We start from the raw sequence: 24,046 nt of genomic DNA, 5'->3' as shown, positions 1-24,046 counted from the left end.
AATCCCGACCCCTCCTTTTTTAAACTACTGGCACATGTTGTAACATGATTCTGTAAAAGTGTTCAAAAACATATCTAGATTAGATAATCTTGCAAATGAAATACACAACTTTTTAAAGTCAAATTTAGAGCACCAGGATATTGCTTGTACATCTTCATATCCTGCATTAACATTGTCAATTATGTTGGAATAGTAAACTTCACTACACATCAGATAGGCTGAAAAATAAGCTCCTTGCAAAGATTGGAAAAGTCTATCCTAAAACATTCACAAATTAAAGCATTACTGACAGAGTTATTATGAGCAGTGGTGCATTTTTGTGTGTGTTTGACTTTTCAAGTATTTATTCTGTTTTCCCTGTAGGCTGGGGAATAGTTTCTGATCAGAAATCTTGTAACCCAACCAGCTAGAGCTGTAAAGATCAAATACAAGATCTTGAATTAAGAAAGGCAGAAGGAACACTGAAGCCTCGACCAAGTTGAAGGAGATGCAGCTGCACATTCCCACCCACCTTCAGGCTGACTGACCCCATTTCCTTAGAAGTACATCATACAGGGACAGGCTCTCTCTATTCTGCATCCGCCTCTTCGCTTTGCCCAGCAGTAATCGGAAACAGGACTTGGCTGATTTTATAATATGCTACTCCAAGCAAATTAAATATAAGTGCGTCAAAAGAGCAATTCTCTGCAGGCTTGTATCTTGATTTAAAATGTATTCACCTCTGAGAGATTCTCAAATCCTTTGAAATGGATTAGAGAAATTGTGAATAACAAACTTACAACAAAATGATAAAAATCAGAAAATCTCTTTTCCCTTAAATAATGTATTTGAAATGGACCCATAGAGTCTTTAGCATAGTTAAGAAAGTGAGAACTTGATATTTCCTTTCCCCTAATGCTGTAAAACACTGATAATCTGCTCTTTGGCCTTACAGAAGTCTTAATGGTTTGACATCTGGCTTACCAGATAATTACTTTTTGCTTCGTTTTGCCTCATGGCTCCTTGGTTCCCATATTACCTTCTGCCTCAACAGATATCTGGTTCCTGAGCTCCCTTTCAATTTACTGGGGCTCAGGTTCCCTTGAAACCTCACTGGATAGTTTATTATAACATCATGCTAAAGCTAAAAAAAAAAAGAGAATTAAAAATGTGCTGCGGTATTAATAGAAATAACTTCCAATAGTTCAAAAAAATCAACCCATTTGGCATCAACAGTGCTGCGGTTGCACAATTGTAAGTTTAAGGATTGCACAAATATCATAATTTGTAACTTAATGCCCCCAGAACAGAACTGTAGATGTTAACATTACATGTATCAGCTTCACCTCATTGCTACCAGCACCACCTAGTATCTGTGACATTGGAAATCTCTCCTAAGAGAGACATAAACAGAAAACAAACAGCATTCTTTCAGCTACTGCAAAGTGAAGTTGCTTCATAGAGGGTGGCAAGTTCTAGAGTGATTGCAGGGGTCAGAAAGCTTGAGACAGGCTGCTGGAGAACAATGTGTACAAGAGACATGATTCTTCCATCATAGGAATTTTCCAGAGAGGCTTCTGAAAGGATAATACAGTAAAACCCCTGTTATACGAAATTCAAGCAACCAGCAACCTCAAGGAACATGCAAAAAAAATAGGTAAAAAATATGGAAATTTTAAATTGGTGGGCCTCACAATTAATTCACCAATCCAAGAAACACGCATTCTCAAGCAACTGGAAAATTCACTTATCCAGCATCTACCAATTCCCATAGGTATCAGATACCAGGGTTTTATTGTATAACTTGAGAGCACTCAATAAATGCCTTCCCTTTGGGAAAATTTGGAACGCTAGTAAATTCTTGGGACTGCTCTGTCAGCACCTGCGGGCTGAAGTATATTGAAGTATTCTCTCTTGAATATGTTCATCAAACAGTGAGATGTTTCTGCCAGAAGTAAAACATGAAAGTCTGCAGACACTGTGGTTGAAGTAAAAACACAATGCTGGAGAAACTCAACTGGTCAAACAGTGTCCCTTTTATAGGAAAGATAAAAATGTATAATTGGATATTGTCTGGTGCAGGTAAGGATGCAGACCCCCATTTGGATGAGGCCACTATCCATTTTTCCATGTGACCATTTGGGAGAGGGGGAAGCAAGAGTTTACGGGGCTATCTGTGAAGCCCAAGCAATGTCCTCATCATTGGTGAATTTAACCACGCTAATCTGAAAACAGTCCTGCCAAATTCCAATAGCATGTCAAAGTTCCAACAAGAGGTGAGAATATCTTAGATAGGGTGTCCCTGGTGCATTCAAGTCTGTCCCTGTCTCCATCTCAGAAACTCAGACCACTTCATTCTGCTTACCCCTGCATACGGACCACTGGTGAGACCAGTTTGCACTGAGATCAGAACTTAGCCTGGGGGGGGGGGGGGGCGCGGAGCAAGACTGCTTTGGAATCACTTACTGGAGGAGATTCAGGAAGATACAATGACCAGGCCAACATTAATGAGTATAAAAGCACAATGACCTGCACGGCCAAGGTGAACCAGAAACCATGGCAAGACGCAAAGGTCCATACACTACTCAGAGCTCGGAAGACAGCTTTCAGGTCAGGCAGTAAAATGGCATGAAGAACAACAAGAGTCAAACTCTCTCAGACAATCAGTAAGGAAAAACAAGGGTATGCACAGAAGAACTATAGACAACCATGCGACATTGGTGACACGAGGCGCATATGGCAAGGTTTTGAAACCTTAACTGACCACAAGTCAGCCTTGCGGGTCAGTGATGATGACGCCTCCCTTCCTGACTGGCATTCTACTTTCTACACATTTATGGAAAATGAAAAGGATACTCCCAACTCAGAGCTCCTGGTTTCAACTTTTTTGCCTCTAAACATCAACACTATACCGTTATTGTCAGGTACACCGTCAAAAGAATACTTGATGGATGCATTACCGAGTGGTATGGAAGCTGCTTTGTTAAAGATTGGAAGAGACTGCAGAAGAAGCGAATGCAGCTCAGAATATAATACTAATTTCCCTCCTCTCTGTAGCCCCCTCCAATTATATCTCATGCTGTCTATGGAAGGTAGGCAACACTGGGCAAACATTTATGTATCTTCTCCCATCAGGAGTGTGAAAGGTGCACAACAGATAAAGATAGTTAAAGGTAGTTTCTGCTCTACATCCATCAGGTCCTGAATGAATCCCATAGCAGTACTATTATGCTGCCCTTAGTGCAAATTTATCTTCCATTTCATTGCAATCCCTTCTCTGTAATTTTGCTCTTTAATGTTAGAGATAACCTGTTGGTCTGCTTGGAGAAGAAACCTTCTTACTGTATGAGGTATTCTGTGACAAAAAAAAGCAAACTTAAATAATGGGTATTGCACGAGAGTGGATATCCTTTAGTGCTCTTCTACACAAGAACAATGTTTCTGGTGCCAATTAAATTCTAGTTGATTAGTCAGGGTTCAGGTTTCCCACTACAAACTGAAGGCCTGCAAATTGAAATAATTTTGCATTAAACTGGCTTGTCTATTTTCAATCATTTTTATCCATTGCCATGAGAAAGAATTTCTTCAGCAAAGTCTCAACTTAAATGATCTCCTAAAAGACAGCACTTTCTACAGTAAAGAATTGAATTGTCACTGAGAATTATGTGCTTGAGTTGAAAGAATCGAAATTGGACCCACAACATTTTAACTCAGTGGCATCATTAACATCCATCAAGCCATGGCCGACATAGGCCTGTGATTTGTTATGACTGTATTGGACCAAACGCAGCCAGATGGGTCCAGTGTGAGTGCGACATTTTGGTCAAGTTGGACTGAGGGCCTGTTTCAACTTTTATGAACATATCCCTCCTGCCTGTTTCCATAAAAATAATTTTCTTGTGCACGTTAAATTCTTATTACAGTGTTTGGCACTTCAATTTTTTTCAATGTATAGGGACAGATGGGATATGTAAATAATTCATCATCAATTTGTGTTTATTTTTCCACTCTGGACAGTTTTGGGCAACATTGTGGAAACAATTTTCCTTAATTTCTTTAAGCTGTATTTAAAAACATATTTTAAACTTAATTATGCAGAATTGTTTTAAGTAGGAATGTTCCTCTGGGAGCAGGCAACAATGGTCTTCAATGCAAAGGAATTAATTGGGCAAGGAAATGGCAATAGAGAACAGTGTAGAGAAATGTATGATCATGCACTTCGGTGGAAAGAATAAAGGCTTGGACAATTTTCTAAACACGCAATGTGTTCAGAAATCAGAGGCAGAGAGGAACTTTGGAGTCCTCATGAAAGACTCCTTAAAGGTCAACTTGCATGTGGAGTCATTGGTAAGGAAGACTAATGAAATGCTAGCATTCATTTCAAGAGGGATAGAATATGAAAGCAAGGATATAATAGTGAGGCTTTATAAGGCATCGGTCAGACCACACTTGGAATATTTTGAGCAGTTTTGGATCCATATCTAAGAAAGGATGTGTGGCATAGGAGAGGATCCAGAGGAGGCATACAAGAATGATTCTTGGAATGAAAGGGCTTTGCTTTGATGAGTTTTTGAAGGCTCTGGGATTGTACTCACAAGAGCTTAGAAGAATGTAGGGGGATCTCATTGAAGCCTATCAAATTTTGAATGGCCTTGGTAGAGTGGATGTTGAGAAGATGTTTTCTATGGTGTGGGAGTCTTGGACCAGAAGGCACAACCTCAGAATACAAAAAAAAAACCATCCATTTAGACAGAGGTGAGGAGGATCAAGAGGGTGGTGAATTGCTGGCCAATGGATGGCTGAAGAGGCCAAATAGGCGGGGATAGTTAAGGCAGAGGTAGATATTGTTCTTGATCAGGAAGGGAATAATGGGTTACAGGGAGAAGGCAGGAAAATGGAGTTGAAAAGGATGGTATATCATCCATAATGGAATGGTGGAGCAAACTCAATGGGCCAAACAGCTTAATTCCACTCCTCTGTTTTGTCGTCTTATGGTCAAAGTTCCAGTGCCAGCCTTTTTACTTATTTGTTCACAGAAAGGTGACATCACTGGCAAGACCATCATTTACTGCTCATTCCTAATTGTATTGCTCAGCTATTTAAGAGTCAATATAATTGGCAGTCATATAATTGCAGATTTCTTTCCCAAAATTGGTATTTTGGAAAAATCTAGCAGTTTAATGGTTCCAATTTCTTGAATTTAACTTCCAGAGCTTCCTGGTGGGAGCCATCTTTACAGTGAATATCAACAGAATATGTGACCATGATGCAGGCTAGACTTTGGTTTGCCTGTCCCAGAGTCTGCAGCTGCACTCCCAGTGGGAGATGGGGCAGTTGAAACTTTACTTGGCTAAATTCTGAGATAATATTGTTCTGATGCCTATAAACTATAAACTATTCTCAGCATACTTTCTAACTCCCTTGGTCTTAGTTTCATCCAAACCTATTTGAGTTTTGTACCATGAACTTGTTAACCAAGATTTTGCGCAGTTTTGGTCACCCAGCAATCAGATAGATATTAAGTTGGAAAGGGTGTAGAAAAGATTTTCACAATAATATTGATGGCATAGGGGCCTTGATTTCTGAGGAGATGCTGGGACTTTTGTATCCACTGCATAGGAGGCTGAGGAGGGAATGCAGAGAGATTTATAAAATAATGAGAAGCATTGATATTTATGGGGGTTTTCCCAGAGTAATTGAATATAAAATTAGAAAGGATAGATTTAAGGTGAAAGGGAAAATATTTAAAAGGGGCCCAAAGAGCACCTTCTTTGTACTGTAATGGAATATTTGGGAATGTTTTTGGGAGATAAATTGGTAAAATTAGAGTAGTTTACATAAATACACACACTTTAAAACAAATCTTATTTGAAATACTGAAGAATTCATCATCAATGACTTTCCAGAAACTATGGAGAATGCTATGCACATTTCACAAGTAGGTGCTAATTGAAATGATGTCATGAATGAATGGAATGTTCTTTTTAAAAGCCACAGCAAGACACAGGCTAACTCCTAATATCTATTCACAGGAAGGTCATTGAGAGTTTTGTTTTCCCTAAAACAACAGATGAGACCAGAAGACTAACTCCTATTGTTTGCTGGAGAAGGAGGGGTTTTACAAGTGAGAGAGAGAGAGAAGGACATGTGGTTGGCAGTTGAAATCTTTGATGGAGAGAGACACACACAGCTGAAACAGTGTCAGCCAGGAAAGCTTGTTGGAACTGAAACAGAAGCTCCAGAGTGGCGGATGACTGGAAGTGCTATCTGTCTGATGTTTCCCTTGGAATAAGGGGAACAAAAAGGAACTCTGGTAACCTGAAAGAAAGAGGCTATCATCTGGAGAACCCTGATGGGGCAAGTTTCATCAGCAAGACATTGAGATGACTAATGGTGGTACCTCAGTTGTGGAAATCCTGGAACAACAAATCTCTCTCTGCAAACCTACAAAGAATCTTCCTGAGCGGTAAACATTTACCTTTCAAGCACCAAAGCCTGGTGAACTTTATACATGTTAAATTCTGTGCACAGTATAAGAATTGCCTGCAACCAGAGAACTTGGAAGAATGAGAAGTGAGAACCAAAGAACTTTTCTTAAATTTACACCCACATCACATACACGTGCGCTTAGAATTAGAAGGGGGTTAAGTTGGTTAGTTAAGTTAATAGTGATAAGTTAAAGTTTGATTCTATTTTCATATTTGAAGATCATTAAAAACAACTTTTGTTTAAGTAACTACTTGTTGTGGTGAATGCCTATTGCCGCTGGGTTTTGGGGTCCTTTGGGCTCGTAGTAGTACAAAGGATGGCGGGTACATGAAAAGAGTCACCAGAGAATGTGGTAGAAGAAGGAACACTGTTACATTCAGAAATGTTTTTAGACAAAGACATAGATAGAAGTTTTGAGGATGTGGGCTAAACACAGGGAAATGGGACTAGCTTAATCAACATGGACAAGATGGTTGAAGGACTTGGTTCTGTACTATAGAACTATGATTATCCTTTACAGCTACTGATGCACTATCAATAACTCAATAAACTTGAAGGTCATCCTGTGCTGTGACCTAGTCTTTCTGAGGAGGGATTATCATGTTGGAGCCTTTATACAGGGTCAAGAGGGAGGAGCCACAGAGACAGTCAGAGAATGAGGTGGAGCCAGATTAATGAGTGAACAGCAGTTCACAGCTGCCATATAGACATAATCCTTCATTAAAAAAGTTCCACCTTTTCTTTTTGACTGCCTCTGTAAATGTCAAATAGCCAAGAATATTTAGTTCTCAACTTGATCACCCTACAACCATGTCTATGAATGACAATTCATTCACATTATGAAAATGAAAAAAGGCAGTAGCTGCCTGAAAAAAGGCAGGAGATTCATGAAATTTAAAAAAAAATACTGGAACACTCAGCAGTTTAATCAGCATCTGAGGGAAGGGATGCTGTTCATGTTTCAGGTTGGATAAGGGGCCACTTTCAGCAATTGTTATCTGATTGCTGGGTATTTCTGGCATTTTTTTTGTATGTTTACATCTATAGCTTTTAAATTTTCCTTTCAACAATTGTCTGCCATACTTTGTTTCTGCTGCCTAGTTCAAGATTCAACTTTCAGTTTTGTTTTTTTCTCTCTCCATGTTCTTATTTCCTTGCCCAGCTAGTTTAAACCCTTCCCAAATGCACGAGAAAATCCCTTGGTTAGGATAATGATCCTGCTCTTGTTGAGGTGTAACTGGAGGACTTGTCCAGTCACACTTCTTTTGGAATGGTCCAGAGTGTCAGAAATCTAAAGCCCTCTCTCCTGCATCATATCTTCAGTTACACATTCATTTAATCTATTTTCCTTTTTCTTTACTTGTTCACACTTGGCACTGAGAATCACATCCAAGATAGAAAAGGTGTGTAGCTGACGTGCAGCTGGGAACAAGCCCAGATCAGCAGCTGGAAACGAAGAACCAAAAATGTGGCCAGAACCAAAGGTAGTTATGCTCAGAGAAAGGCTGAAGGAATGAATCTATGGCACAAGGTTGTCAATAGTTTGTATTTAAATAGTATTTAGGACACATTTACTCCTCAATCAATATTATCAAAGTTCATTGGATGGCCAGTATCACTCTGCAGTTTAACAATGATCAACCAACTGTTTTAATAATATTGATTGAGGGGAAACTTGTAGCATGCAAATTGGTTCCCATGGTGCCCCATCTTATCACAGCAATTATTCAATTGGCTGCAAAGAGCTCTGAAGAAGTGTTGAAAGAGATCTGAAAAATGACAGAATGATTTTGAATTTTTTATTCTTATTAACGTCATCTGATTCCACCAAACCTTTTGACCAATTGCCTAAATATCTCTTTAGGTACAATTAAAACAGTGGTTTTCAAATTTTTCTTTCCATCCACTAAGCTATCTCTTACTAATCACAGAGCACCAATGGCCTAGGAATTGCTTAAAGTGGTGTGTGAGTAAAAAGAGGTTGCAAATCACTGGTCTAACTGAAAGCATCCATCTTTGAAATTGAGACAGGTTGGCTTTGTTATATTTGTCCCTCAGTAGTTATTCTTTCCATTTGACTTTAGGCTGGGGAAGTCTTTCACTGTTGAGTCAGCTTTTTGACAACCAACAGGAATTTCTTCTGTGCTGCCAATTGCACAATACCCTCTAGAAGGCAGCCAAAATCATAAAAGATACCCATCACCCTGACCATGCTCTCTTCTTGCTGCTGCCTTCAAACAGGCGATACAAAAGCCTAATGTCCAACAAATGCAAACTGTTTCTTTCCAACTGCTATCAGGCTCTTAAACTTACCCATATTATTTGAACCATGAAAAGACCAGAAAAAATCTATTTGTAGTGGCCAGCCAACTGAATATTTACTTTCTTTTCTGGTTTTTTTTTAAACTCTTTCTAGCATCTTAATTATATTTGGATTGTGATTGGAACTCTTGTCAGGAAAGGCGCAGTGTTGGAATGGACACCTGGAGTGTCAGTGGTGCAGTAATGCTGTAGCCTTCCCTGGGTTGGTGGTGCATTCAGAATGGGCAGCAGAGTCTCTGTGGGTGGAGGTTAGTAACAGGATGGGGTCAATAACTTTATTGGGTGTTTTTTTATTGGCCGTCCAATTGGTATAGGGATATCATGGAGCAGATAGGGAAACAGATCATGGAAAGGCGTAACAATTACAGAGATGTCTTGATGGGAGATTTTAATTTCCCAAATATAGATTGACATCTCTCTAGAGCAAGGGGTTTAGATGGGGTAGAGTTTGTTAGGTGTGTTCAGGAAGGTTTCTTGCCACAATATGTAGATAAGCCTACAAGAGGAGAGACTATATTTGATTTGATATTGGAAATTAACCTGGTCAGGTGGCAGATCTCTCAGTTGGAGAACATTTTAGAGATAGAGATCATAATTCTATCTCCTTTACAATAGCATTGGAGAGAGATAGGAACAGACAAGTTAGGAAAGAATTTAATTAGAGTAAGGGGAATTATGAAGCTATCAGGCAGGAAATTGGAAGCTTAAATTGGGAACAGATGTTCTCAGCAAAAAGACAGAAAAAATGTGGCGAATGTTCAGGGGATATTTGTGTGGAGTTCTGCATAGGTACGTTCCAACGAGACAGGGAAGTTATGGCAGGGTTCAGGAAGCATGGTGTACAAAGGCTGTAATAAATCTAATCCAGAAGAAAAGAAAAGCTTACAAAAGGTTCAGAGAGCTTGGTAATGTTAGTGATCTAGAAGATTATAAGGCTAACAGGAAGGAGCTTAATAAGGAAATTAGGAGAGCCAGATGAGGCCATGAGAAGGCCTTCGTAGGGAAGATTAAGGAAAACCCCAAGGCATTCTACAAGTATGTGAAGAGCAAGAGGATAAGATGTGAAAGAATAGGACCTATCAAGTGGGAAAGTGTGTATGGAACCGGAGGAAATAACAGAGATACTTAATGAATACTTCTCTTCAGAATTCACTGTGCAAAGGATCTTGGTGATTATAACGATGACTTGCAGCAGACTGAAAAGCTTGAGCATGTAGCTATTAAGAGAGAGGATGTGCTGGAGCTTTTGGAAAGCATCAAGTTGGATAAGTTGCTGGGACTAGATGAGGCGAGGGAGGAGATTGCTGAGCCGCTGGCAATGATCTTTGAATCATCAATGGGGACAGAAAGGTTCCAGAGGATTAGAGGGTTGTGAATTTTTTTCCTTTATTCAAGAAAGGGAATAGAGATATCCCAGGAAGTTATAGATCAGAGAGGTTAGTAAGTTGATAGAGAAGATTCAGAGAAGCAGGATTTATGAACATTTGGAGAGGTATAATATGTTTAGGAATAGTCAGCATGGCTTTACCAAGGGCAGGTCGTGCCTCACAAGCCTGATTGAATTTTAGGAGGATGTGACTAAGCACATTGATGAAGGAAGAGTGGTAGATTTAGTGTATATGGATTTCAGCAAGGCATTTGATAAGGTACCCCATGCAAGGCTTTTTGAGAAAGTAAGGAAGCATGGGATTGAAGGGGACATTGCTTTGTGGATCTGAAACTGGCATGCCACAGAAGGCAAAGAGTTGTAGATGGGTCATATTTTTCATGGAGATCAGTGACCAGTGATGTACTTCAGGTGTATGTTCTGGGGTGCTTATCTTCACAATTTTTATAAATGACCTGGTTGAGGAAGTGGAGGGATGAGTTAATACGTTTGATGATGTCACAAAGGTTGGGGGTGTTGTGGATAGTGTGGAGGGCTGTCAGAGGTAACAGCAGACCATTGATAGGATGAAAAACTGGGCTGAGAAGTGAAAGAATGGAGTTCAACCCAGATTAGTGTGAAGTGGTTCATTTTTATAGGTCAAATGTGATGGCAGAATATATTATTAATGGCAAGTCTTGGCAGAGTGGAGGATCAGAGGGATCTTGAGATCTGAGTCCATAAGACGCTCAAATTAGCTGCATAGAATGACTCTGTAGTTGAGAAGGTATTGGTCTTCAATAATTGTGGAATTGAATTTAGGAGACAAGAGGTAATGTTGCAGCTGTATAGGACCCTCTTGGACTACTTGATCAATTCTGGTCATCTTTGAAATTTTCCCTGTTTATTTGAACTCTTAGAAAAGTAAACTATACTTAATGCGATTAATAAAACATTCAAAAGTACACGGTCAAATAAATTATCTGGACAGTCTACATTTCCCTAGTTCTACACAGCACAAAACCAAATTCAAAGTTAAACCTGTTTAAATTAAACACACAGAAAAGTCCTTGAATGAAGGCTGTTACTATCAAGACAATTGGAGAATATCGTAAGGATGTGGAAGACATAAAAAGAGTGAAGAGAAGATTTACAAGGATGTTGGCTGGATTAGGGAGCATTCTTTAAGAAGTGAACTCAGCCTTTTCTCTTTGGAGTGACAGAAGATGAGAGGTGACTGGCAGAGGAGAATAAGATAATGAGCTGTCAGAAACAAAGTTGTAATAGGAGATTTTAACTTTTCACCTATTGGCTGGGACTCTCATACTGTAAAAGGGCTGGATGGCTCAGAGTTCATCATATATGTTCAGGGAAGTTTTCTAAATCAATATACTGTATAGAGGTACCAACTAGGTTCTTCTATTAGGGATTGAGACAGGACTGGTGACAGAAGTACAAGTAGGGAAACATTTTGGATCCAGTGATCATAATGCCATTCATTTTAATTATGGATAAGGATAGGACTGGATCAGGTTGAGATTCTAAACTGGAGAAAGGCCAATTTTGAGGAAATGAGAAAGAATGTTGAAAGTGTGGATTGGGATGTTGTTTTCTGGCAAGGATGTTTTGTTAAGTGGAAGGCCTTCAAAGGTGAAATTTTGAGAGTACAGAGCCAGAAGGGATTGGAGGGATCTTAAATTTTATTTTGCATTAGTATTTACTCAAGAAACTGGCACAGTGTCTAGAAAAGTAAGTAGAACAGACAGTGAGGTCATGGAACCCTATACAGATTAAAGAAGAAGAGGTGTTTGCTGTCGTAAAGCAAATCAGGGTGGATAAATCCCCAGGGTGGGTGGGTTCAAAATCATCATGTATATAATCAATTTTTTCTCTTTTTGATATTTGTACTTTTAAGTAATTGCACTTACTGCATGTATGGAGTATTAAATAAATAAAATATTTAAAAAATATAAATCCACAGGGCCTGACAAGATATTCTCTCAGGCCTCAAGGGAGGCTCATGTAGAAATTATGGGAGCCGTGGAAGAAATATTTAAAACATTCTTAGCCACAGGTGAGGTGATGGAGGTTTGGAGAGTAGCTCATGTTCCATTGTTTAAAAAAAGACTCCAAATGTAACCCAGGAATTTATAGGGTGGTGAGCCTGGTATCAGTAGTTGGTAAATTATTGGAAGGCATCTGAAGAGATCGGATATAAAAGTATTTGGATAGGCAAGGATTGATTACAAATAGTCAACATGGCTTGATACTGAGTGGTGTTGTAGGTTGTGTTTAACCAATGCTATAGTTTTTTGAGGTTATCAGGAACGCTGATGAAGGAAAGGCTGTAGATGTTGACTACATTGACTTTAGTAAGACTTTGACAAAGTTCCAAATGGGAGGTTAGTCAGGAAGGTTTATATGCTCGGTATTCATGGTAAAGTAGTAAACTGGATTTGGCGTTGGCCAAAGAGTGGTGGCAGATGATTGCTTCTCAGATAGAAGGCCTGTGATGAGTGCTGTGCCTCAGGAATCGGTGCTGGGACCATTGTTTTTTTTTAAATCTATATCAATGATCTGGATGATAATGTAGTAAATTGGATCAGCAAATTTGCAAATGACACTAAGATTGGAGTCATTGTGGACTGGGATGAAGGCTTTCAAAGATTGCAGAGAGATCTGGACCAGCTGGAACAATGGGCTGAAAAATGGCAGATGGAATTTAATGCTGACAAGTGTAAGGTGTTACATTTTGGAAGGACAAACCAAGGTCGGACATACACATTAAATGGCAGGGCACTGAGCAGTGCAGTTGAAAAGAGGTATCTGGGAATACAGTCACATAATTCATTTGAAAGTGGCGTCACAGATGGAAAAGGTTGTAAAGAGAGCTTTTGCCATATTGGCCTTCATAAATCAAAATATTGAGTATAGGAGTTGGGATGTTTTGGTAAAGTTGTACAAGATATTGGTGAGGCCAAATTTGGAGTATTATGTGTAGTTTTGGTCACATAACTGCAAGAAAGATATCAATAAGATTGAAAGAGTGCATAAACAATTTACTGGGATATTGCCAGAACTTCAGAAACTGAGTTACATGGAAAGATTAAACAGGTTAGGACTTTATTCATTAGAACATAGAAGAATGAAAGGAGATTTGATTGGGGTATGCAAAATTATGAGGGGTTTAGACAGAGTAAATATAGATAGGCTTTTCCACTGAGATAAGGTGAGATGCAAATTAGTGGATATGGGTCAAGGGTGAAAGGGGAAAAGTTGTGGGGGAACGTCAACAGAGTAGTGGGAATGTTGAATGAGCTGCCAGCTGAAGTGATGAATGTGAGCTCAATTTTAACATTTAAAAAATATTTGGGCAGGTACATGGATGGGAGGGGAATGGAGGGCTATGGACTGGGTACAGTTCAAAACAGACTAGGAGGGCCAAATTATGGAGCTGTAATGTTCTATGATTCTAATGTTCCAGCTCCTAATTACTCCTTGTAATTCCTGCCATTTACAGGAAACATACGCATGTGAGCACACACACAGCTTTTAACTTGCACATCCCTCTTTGGGTTTTGAAAGTGAGGATATGATAATGCCAATCCATGCAAAACTCCTCACCAGGTATGCAGGATGATGCTTATCTGATTTCCACCAGTTACATTAGACATAAAGTCAAATATAGGAGAATCATGCTTCATGATAAACAATTTTTAAAAAACAAATTTACACAACTTTTTTTTGAGGCCTATCAATTCAGGACCACAAATATAAAATATAATTTTGACAAATGGAATATTTAGTACATTAATGCATATGTTCTACAGGTTGTAGTGGATTCTTGATATTCCCTCTTCAAGCCATCTGATGCAAATAAATTCAAAATTACTTGAATTGACTAGAATTTTTCATGACTGATCATTCATTATTTTACAGCTAATGAATTTTACATCCGCGCCGTAAATGGTTATATGGTTATGATATGAATATACTTTTCAATATGCTGTACAAACTTTAGATCTCCCCTCCCTCTGCATTAGTCTTCACAATATAGTCCCCAAATTGAACAAAACAGGTACAAGTAGATCACTTCATATCATAATGGCCTTGCATCCTTTGAGAACACTTGGATAAAGATGATATGGATCAACCACACATAAGAAAGTAAGAGTAGGGAATGCCACTTGGTTTCTCAAGGCTCCCCTGCCCTGCAATATGATCATGGCAGGTCTGCCTCAGGCCTCATCTCTGCTTCTGCACCAGCTTTCCATTTCACAAATCACTCAAAAATGTGCCCATGTCCTCTTGAAATATCTCCTGATAACCCTGCATGTTCTAGAAATGTGCTACTCTTGGAAAAAAAAATTCCTGGACACCTATGTTTAAATGGCTGCCTCCTTCTCTTGTTGCTCTGTTCCCTTGGACATGACTCTCTCCCAAGTTACATCTCTCATTGATTATCCTGTCATATTCCTTTAGGATCTTAAAGTTTCAGTTTAATCATCTGTCACTTTTCTGAACACCAAAGAATATAGTTTGAACTTATTTAACCACTTATGACAGAACAATTTTCTCAACCCAGGAATTAGGCCAGTGTGTCTCTTTTCCACTGCCTCCAATGTTAGCAGATCAAGATCAAACCTTGCAGTTTCAGTTGGACAAGAAATAACTTTTGGCATACAGTAATCATAAAGGATGTTGTACTGCATCTACTTTAGTCCAATAAAGGGTGACTAACTTTTATATGTTTTTTTTTTACAAAGAACTCGCATGATTTTTCCGTTCTGAAGTGTCTCGCTAACTTCCAGGAGTAGCTGTTCACATAGGAATGACAAAAACTGTATCACACCGCAAGTTTAGACAGAATACCTGAAGTGCAGTATTTAAGGAGGCTGGATGTCCTATTTATTAGCCTGCAGTTCAGTTTAGTGCAGGCAATCTGTGAAAATAACTTGGGGTTGAGGAGATAAAATGTCAGAAGGGGAATGAGTCCTTATTCCTGTTCAGATCTTTTTACACAGACTGTGTATCGGGAAATTGTGATTAATTTCCCGGAATGCGGCAGCTGTGTAAAAAAACATTTTATATGTTTTTTACCAAGACTGCCACACCATTTAGTACAAAGTCACATGATGTACTCAGCATTGCAGATATTTGTGGAGGCTAGCCAAACTTGTTTCAAGAGTCACTTGGAATAAAAGAGTTCCTGACTTTGTTCAGTTTTTCACCTACAAGATTACACGAAGATCTTAGATATCACAGATGCAATGAGTAATTATGGACAGAGCAATTTCAATACTATTATAGGGATGTCAATTTGATTGAAGGAATTAAAATATTTTGAGTAAGAAAGGCACATGCATGAAAGGCCCTACAGTGAACTGGAATTCACTGTGTTTTTCTGATGTCTGGCTCCACCCTCACCTACTCCAATATAAACCATGGTTTTCCAACCTTACTTCAGATTCACCTGAGGACTATTGTATCTACCAGCCATTGACTGTAAGCTATTAAAAACGTGTTTGTGCTCCTCACAAGTCTCTGAGTGCAATCATAATAACTTAACTTTGAGGCAGGATAGAAGCTCTGTTGAAGCTTGGCATGCTCCAGGTCAACCCTCTGTCCCCAGAGGCTCTGGAGAAATTTGCCTACTGGTGTTTCCAGTCCTGTCACAGAGATAAATAATATAGTTCAGTTATTGACTATAATGCCTTGCAGGATAATATAGATTTGATTATCGACTGTTATGGCTGGCATGTTGCACAGGACCATGAGGGAGTGAAAAAATAGTAATGATGGAATTTAAAAACTGAGCATATTTGAACTCAGCCTAAGAGTGTTGACTTCATTTGACCTCAGGATTCGACATTGGCAACGAGGATGAACTGAGATTCTTGATATTTAGCTACACAGGAGAAAATATGACATTGGGAAGAATTGAAGCCACAGAAATTAAAGGTTTGTCTCCATTCGACCCGACTAGAGAAGCAAGCATAGTTAGTGCTTGCTGGGTGGCTTAGAATGAGGAATTCGATTCATATGTGAACAGCTTGGGACAGTTTGTTGACGGGGTGATGCCAGCAAAACTCACACAGAGGAGGGCTCTACTGCTGGAGCTGCAGTGTGGGAGAATTTCAAGACACTGGCCGACACGGGGAACAAAGCTGATTATAGCAGGGTTGTTGACGCCATGTCTTTTGACAGATCAAACAGAGGGACACGGAAAGCATTGTTCAATTGGTCACGTGACTCAGGAAGGCAGCCGAAGGTTGCAATTATGGAGCAGATTTGGAAAACCAGATTCAAGATCAGGTGGTACAAAGTTGTACATCAAACCACTTGAAATGCAAGTTGTTGGAGAAAGGTGCAACACTCACGCTGGCAGAAACATTGACAATAGCAGCATCATTTGAAACAGTGGAAACTCAATTTCAGACTATGAAATTGGATGGTCCCCCAGCTGGACGTGATGGTGCATATTCTGGTCAAGTTCATAAGATATTTACCGCTGCAAGCAAAGGACAGGAACATGGTCAGCACACTAGTTATTCGGTACATGGTTGTGAATGTTATCAAAATGTAGCAATATCGGACATTTTGGCAAGGATTTGTGCTGACTGGCCAGGGGTCGTGTGCAGAAGCTGTGGTAGAAAGGGCCATTTTGCCAAGACATGCAGAGCCCCACCCAAGGCAAAAGGTGAACTCGAACATACAAATAATTATGGAGGAAGAAGGGGGATGAGAGGTGGACGTAGGCCGATAGGCGAACAAAATGTACGTCATGTTGAAAAGGACTCGCGTGAATGTGAACGTACATGTGATGATGCTCAGGAAAAACAAACTGAGACAAGATGTGTTTTTGCCATTAACAATAAACATGAAAATGGAAAGGTGCCATTAGTGACTGGAGGTGTGAAGGTTGACATCATGGTGGACAGTGTGAGTGACACCAACATCATAGACAGAGTATTGTGGGAGGAACTGAAAAAGAAAGAGATAAAATGTACAAATAGAAGATGTGAGAAAAAGTTGTTTCCATACACCTCATCGAAGCTGCTTCAAACAATTCGATGCTTTACAGCAGAGGTGTAGGTGGATGTCCAGAGTAATTTTACACCACCTACCATGATGGCAGAGTTTGTTGTCATAGAGGAATGAGGGGAACCTCTACTGAGTAGGGAGATGGTGGAAGCAATGGGTTTATTATGTATAGGCCTGAATATGAACTCAGTGAAATCTTATATTGATCTGAAGGAGTAATCCTTCAGTTTTTGAAGGATTTAGAAAACTAAAGAACTGGCAGATCAAACTGAATATAGATCCAGAGGTCAGGCCAGTAGCACAACCCATGAGAAGGACATTGTTTGGGCTGAGGGAGAAAGTAGAAGCAAAAATACATGAACTTATCCAACAAGACATAATTGAACCACTGAAGTGGAGGAACCAACACCTTGGGTCACCCCAGTTGTTATAGTTCCAAAACCCAATGGAGAGATCAGACTATATATTGCTATGAGGAGAGCAAACAAAGCAGTAGTGAGGGAAAAGCACCCCATTCCTACAGTGGATGAAATCCTACAACGTCTTCTCACAGTTGGATTTGAAATGGGGATTCCACCATTTCCACTAAAGCCAGAGTCAAGAAAAATCACTACATTCATCACACATTGTGGATTGTTTAGATACAAGAGGTTACTATTTGGTGTAAACGCTGCTCCAGAGATCTATCAACATGAAATCCACAAAGTGATCCAAGGAGTTCCAGGCACAGTGAACATCTTAGATGATATCATTGCTCATGGTGCAATATGTGAGGAACATGATGAGAGACTTAGACAAACATTAGCCCGGTTGAGAGATGCTGGATTGACAGCGAATGCAGACAAATGTTTGCTGGGTGTATCCGAGATGGTGTTCATGGGTCACAAGCTGACTAGTGAAAGTATCAATCCAACTGAAGATAAAATCAAGCCAGTTGCAGAGGTTCGAGAACCAAGGAATACAACAGAAATGAGGAGCTTCCTGGGCCTAGTGAACTTTTGTGCCAGGTTTATACTAAATTTAGCAACTATTGCAGAACCACTGAGGAGGCCATCAAGGAAAAATGCTCACTTTGTGTTCGGACCCGACCAAAGGAAGACATTTCAGAAATTGAAAAGAAGCCTGATGACTTATCGGGATAAGTCATAACTGATGCTAGCCCAGGGGTCTAGAAGCAGTCCTAGTTCAGAAGCAAGAGGAACAATGGAGGGTGATTGCATATGCGAGCAAGTCACTTAATGATGTTAAAAGACATTATTCACAGACAGAGAAGGAGTCCTTGGGACTCGTATAGGCCTGCGAACATTTCCATGCTTATCTATGTGAGTTCCAGCTCTTAACTGATCACAGACCACTAGAAGCCATTTATTCTCTGAGATCAAACCTGTGTGCTAGAATTGAAAGATGGATCCTGAGACTACAACAATATTGCTACAGGGTGATTTATATAGCAGGGAAAAACAATATTGCCGATTCACTATCAGGGTTGCTGAAAGACGATGGGGTAAAGCACTCATTGCTTGAGATGGAGGCTGAATCATTCTTGAGATTTGTTTTGGTGAATGCAACAACACGGACAGTACAAACCAGGGAGATCGAGGAGAAATCGTGCATGGACCCAGAACTGATGGACATTAGAGATCGGATCAACAGTGGTGACTGGAACAGCTGTCAAAACAAAACCAATGTGACCATCAGAGTTGAACTGTGCACAATTGGAAGATGTGTACTCAGGGGAAACCGATTTGTCATTCCACAAAAATTGAGAGGGAGGATGGTAGCACTGGCTCACGAGGGAAATTTGGGAGCTGTTGGGACAAAACAAAACCTCTATATAAAGGTTTGGTGGCCAAGAATGCAAAATGATGTGGAAAAATATGTGAGTTCATGTCATAGGTGTCAGGTGACAAGCAGACCTAACCCACCTGAACCAATACGAAGCACACTGCTACCAGCAGGACCATGGGAGGATATTGCTGTAGACTTCTTGGGCTCATTTCCAACTGGAGAGTCGATTATGGTGCTTGTCGACTATTACATGAGTATGTCATAATGAAATCAACAACAGCAGAAAAGACTATCGCAGCACTGAGGGAGATCTTTGCCATACATGGCTTACCAGTGACTTTGCTTTCAGACAGTGGACCTCAATTCATATCAGAGATATTCCGAGAATTCATGAGAACCATTGGTGTACACCACCACAAGGTTACACCAAAGTAACTGCAGGGCAATGGAGAAGTTGAACGTCAGAATCAGTCACTGGAGAAAAGAATGTGAATCACTCAAGCAGAAGACAAAGACTGGAAAGAAGCTCTTTTGACCTACATAGCAGCGTACAGAGTGGCATCACATAGTACCACAGGAAAACGTCCAGTAGAATGCTTGTTCAGAAGAAAGATAAGAACCAAAGTACCACTGGTTGTTGACATTGTGAATGACCACGCAATGGAAGACCATAATGCTGAAAGAAAAATAGCAACAAAACTGTATGCGGACATGAAAAGGAATGCCAGACCTTCAGATGTAATACCAGGGGATAAGGTACTGGTGAGGAAAGAAAATCAGAATAAAATGGACAAACCGTTTATTCCCCAACCATATATTGTGGTGTCCAGAGAAGGAAATCAGGTGATGGTCCAGTCACCAGAAGGTGTTAATTATGACAGAAACACATCATGTGAAAAAGTATTATCGTCGCAGTGTTCCAGTGATGTTGATACCAGACGAAACTGAAAGAGAGCAGTTCCGAGATAACCAGCTTGATGGACCTGGAATGAACCAGCTGGAAAGAGAAACTACAAGAAACCAGCATCAAGGCAGTAGACAAACTGAGCAGGACATCGCAGTCAGCAGTCCAGAAGTGGGCCAGACAATACCAGGAGATAGACTGCAATGTCAGCGACGACCACCTAGGAGATTTCAAAACTTCATGATGTAATAGTGTGGAGACAGAGTATTGTGGGAGGAACTGAAAAAGAAAGAGATAAAATGTACAAATAAAAGATGTGAGAAAAAGTTGTTTCCATACACCTCATCGAAGCTGCTTCAAACAATTCGATGCTTTACAGCAGAGGTGCAGGTGGATGTCCAGAGTAATTTTACACCACCTACCATGATGGCAGAGTTTGTTGTCATAGAGGAATGACTGTGTTTTGTAAATCATCCAGGAAAATATGTGATTTGGTAACTGAAGTTGATATTGGTATTGAAAATAATTAGTATTGAAAGTTGACTGTTTTAAAAATAGTTTAAGCATTATTCATTTATTTGATGATCCTTTTATATGATATGGGAGGGATGTCATAGTGATAAATAATAGTTATCGACTATAAGGCCTTGCAGGATAATATAGATTGGTTAATGACTGTAATGGCTGGCATGTTGCACAGGACCATGAGGGAGTTAAAAAACAGTAATGGTGGATTATAAACTGAGCATATTTGAACTCAACCAAAGAGTATACTGTATTTGACCTCAGGATTCGACAAGTCCTACCTGATGGTTATACAAAATGTTTTCAACTCCGGAGACCTGCACTTATCTCTTGAGTGAGCCCCAAGGGGTTCATTGTCATCAGGGACTGTGCAAGTTATGAGTCTACCATAGAAGGCTTGAAGGCCTGCTACATGAGGCCTCAGAATGACGTGCTGGTGAGATAACAGCTCTCAACATCAGCAATGTCTGGGTGAGTTGTTGGACGATTATGTCCTTGAACTGCGGGCTTTGACTAGGAAATGCCACAATGAAGCGGTCACGGCCCAGGTGAGAGAGGAGGAACAAATCCAGGACATCCTCATGGCAGGAGTGAGGTCAAGGTATGTGAGGCGGTGACTGCTAGAGTTGTGAAAGAAAGACTTGGCCAGCACCGTGGAGCTGGCAAAAGCACTCAAACTGGCCCATCTGGGAGCTGATGACCTAAAAGGCGAAAGTGGGGGCTTTTCAGGCGACTAGATCAGTGGGGCACCAGTGATCCCTGCAGCCCCAGCGCTGACTGTTGCTGCCACATGCAACTGGGGATGCACCTGATGCCCTGTGAAAGACTGCGTGTGCTCAGGATGCAGTAAGCCAGCACACTGGGTGAAGGTGTGTAGGGACAAGGGGAACCCAAAGAGTGTGACCATGTGTGCGACCCCCGAATCAGCATCAACTCGTGCCTAAGTCCCGAAATGCTAGCCCCAGTATCTCCATTCTGCTCACCGTCAGCATCTTGCTACGCATTGTGACGAGACCTTCCACCAGAAGTTGAACTGACAATAACCACACCAGCAGTGCAAATATAAGATAGCTTTAATAAACTAATATGTACACTAAGAGGTTGTCTCTCTGCAAGACGAACCTGGAAGGCTAGACTGTAGCTCTGGACTGCTTTATATACAAGGTCACCTAGTGACCTAGTGGTGTAATTACATGTCACCACATTCACCCCCTCTTAAAAAATTATTATTCCCCCACCCCCTGGCCTCTTTCCCTTGTTTGTAAGTTCATAAGTTCAAAATTTTTTGTGGCTTCCGTTGCCTTCTGGACCTCCTCAGTAGTGGTATAGGTGTGGGGAGTGCGGTCTGCCTTTTGGCCTTTCTTGGTGGAGGTGTGGGAGTGGGAAGTATTAGATGGCCATGTGGGCCAGGGATCCTCTTGTATGGGATTAGGTCCTGCCATCAAGTCTAGGGTTGTGATATTTTGTGGGGTGGGTGTACCCAGGGCCCTGATTTCCTGGGTGGGTGGTCTAGTCCTCTGGGGTGACTCGATGGACGACTGTTCTAGTGACTGCTGCTGCGCTCCTTGTTGATCTGTAGACATCTGTGTTTCCTCCGCGTTGTTCACACATCCGGCCGGCACGAGATCCCTTGTGGCCACTGAGTCTTCTCTTCCATCTGGGATTGTGACGAAGGCTTACTGAGGGTTCGCATGGCTCAACTCCACTTGATCCACCAGCGGGTCTGCTTTGTGGGGTCTGCAGTGCTTCCGGAGGAGAACAGGTCCCGGTGTCACCATCCATTTAGGCTGGACTGTGCCCATCGTGGCTTTCCTTGTGAAAGAAAAGATATGGTCATGTGAGGTCATGTTAGTGGCAGTACACAACAAAGAACATATAGAGTGTTGGGCTTCTGGCAACATTTCTTGCCATTTAGTAACAGGCAGGTCTTTTGCTTTTAAGGTCAAGAGGACCATTTTACAGATAGTGGCATTTTCCCTTTCGACTTGTCCATTCCCCCTGGGATTGTAACTTGTAGTGCGGCTGGTAGCAATCCCTCTCTCGTGCAGGTACTACTGCACTTCTACGCTCATGAATGCAGGACCCCTGTCTGTGTGTATGTAGTTCGGGTACCCAAATATGCTGAAGATGGGTTGGAGGCATTTTATAACAGAGGCTGCTGATACATCAGAACACGGGATTGCGAAGGGGAAACGGGAATATTCATCTATTACGTTTAGGAAATAGACATTTCTATTATTGGACGGGACCGGGCCTTTAAAATCGAGGCTGAAATGCTCAAAAGGTTTGGTAGCTTTTATCAGGGTGGCTTTGTCTGGCCGGTAAAATTGAGGTTTGCATTCCGCACAGATGGGGCAGCTCTTGTTCACTGACCTCACCTCCTCTACCGAAAATGGGAGGTTTTGGGTTTTAATGAAGTGAAACAGTCTAGCGACCCCGGGTGGCCCAGCTCATTGTGCAAGCTCTGCAACTGGAACGTGTGGTTAAGGATGGCACAAGTACCTGTGGAGAGTGTATCTGGGGGCTCATTGAGTCTCCTGGGGCAGTATAGAATGTCGTAGTTAAATGTAGATAATTCTATCCACCAGCGCAAAATTTTGTTGTTCTTAATTCTCCTCCTGTTCTGGTTATCGAACATAAAAGCCACAGACCACATGTGCCAGAGGCACATTGGATGCATCTGTTTCTACTTGAAACAGGATCAACTCATCTATGGACCGCATGGTAGCTTTAGCGATATGGTCCCTAATGTCCCTGAATGCTCTGGTGGCTGCTGGACACAGTGAAAAAACTGAGGCTTTTATAAGTGGGCGGGCTCTGTCGGCATAGTTGGGGACCCATTAGGCGTAGTAAGCGAACAGTTCCAAACACCTTTTTAGTGTTTTCAGTGTGTGTGGCACTGGGAGGTCTAGGAGAGGGTGCATATGGCCTGGGTCTGGACTGATTTCCCTGTTCTGCACTATGTAGCCCAGGATTGGCAACTTCCTGGCGCTAAAGACGCATTTGTCCCTATTGTATGTTAGGTTCCTTTCCTCGGCTGCTTGGAAGAAGCGTTTTAAATTCGTGTCATGATCCTCCTGAGTATGGCCACAGATTGTCACGTTGTCTAAGTAGGGGAACACTGCCTTCTTTTGGAACTCATCTACTATTCGGTCCATTTCTCTCTGAAACAGGGACACTCCATTGGTGACACTGAAGGGGAGTCACAGAAATTGATACAGCCTGCTGTCTGCCTCAAATGCCGTGTAAGTGCGATCGCTGTTTCTAATGGTCAGTTGGTGGTATGCTGCTTTCAGGGCTATGGTGGAGAACACCTTATACTGCGCAATGTTGTTGACCATGTCTGCTATGAGTGGCGGGGGGTAGGCATCTAGTTGTGTAAATTTGTTGATTGTCTGGCTGTAATCCACTACCATGCGCAGCTTTTCTCCTGGCTTTACTCCAACCACCTGGGCTCTCCAGGGGCAGGGGCTCTGCTCTATGATGCCCTCCTGTAGTAGCCTGCGGACCTCTGTCCTAATGAAGGCTCTGTCTCTCGGGCTGTACCTCCTGCTCTTTGTGACTATTGGTGTGCATTCTGGGGTCAGGTGTGTGAACAGCAGAGGGGGTTCTTTGTTCAGGACAGACAG

At 41.1% G+C, this 24,046-nt stretch overlaps 1 long non-coding RNA gene across 4 annotated transcripts in view; it reads left to right on the top strand.

The window, feature by feature from the left end:
- Positions 1-24,046, top strand: part of LOC138760675 (uncharacterized) — a 254,735-nt gene that overhangs the window by 8,172 nt on the left and 222,517 nt on the right. For 2 of the 4 annotated variants that reach the window (XR_011355796.1, XR_011355798.1), the window contains one exon: positions 364-676. The exons of the other annotated variants lie outside the window; for them this stretch is intronic. This is a non-coding gene — a long non-coding RNA (uncharacterized lncRNA). Of the gene's footprint in view, positions 1-363; positions 677-24,046 lie in introns of those variants that run through there. 4 annotated transcript variants of the gene reach the window in all.

The sequence above is a fragment of the Narcine bancroftii genome, chromosome 4 (genome assembly GCF_036971445.1).
Source record: "Narcine bancroftii isolate sNarBan1 chromosome 4, sNarBan1.hap1, whole genome shotgun sequence".
Lineage (NCBI taxonomy): Eukaryota > Metazoa > Chordata > Chondrichthyes > Torpediniformes > Narcinidae > Narcine > Narcine bancroftii.
Note: the sequence above shows the minus strand (reverse complement) of the source record. Positions and strands in the feature narration are given on the sequence as shown.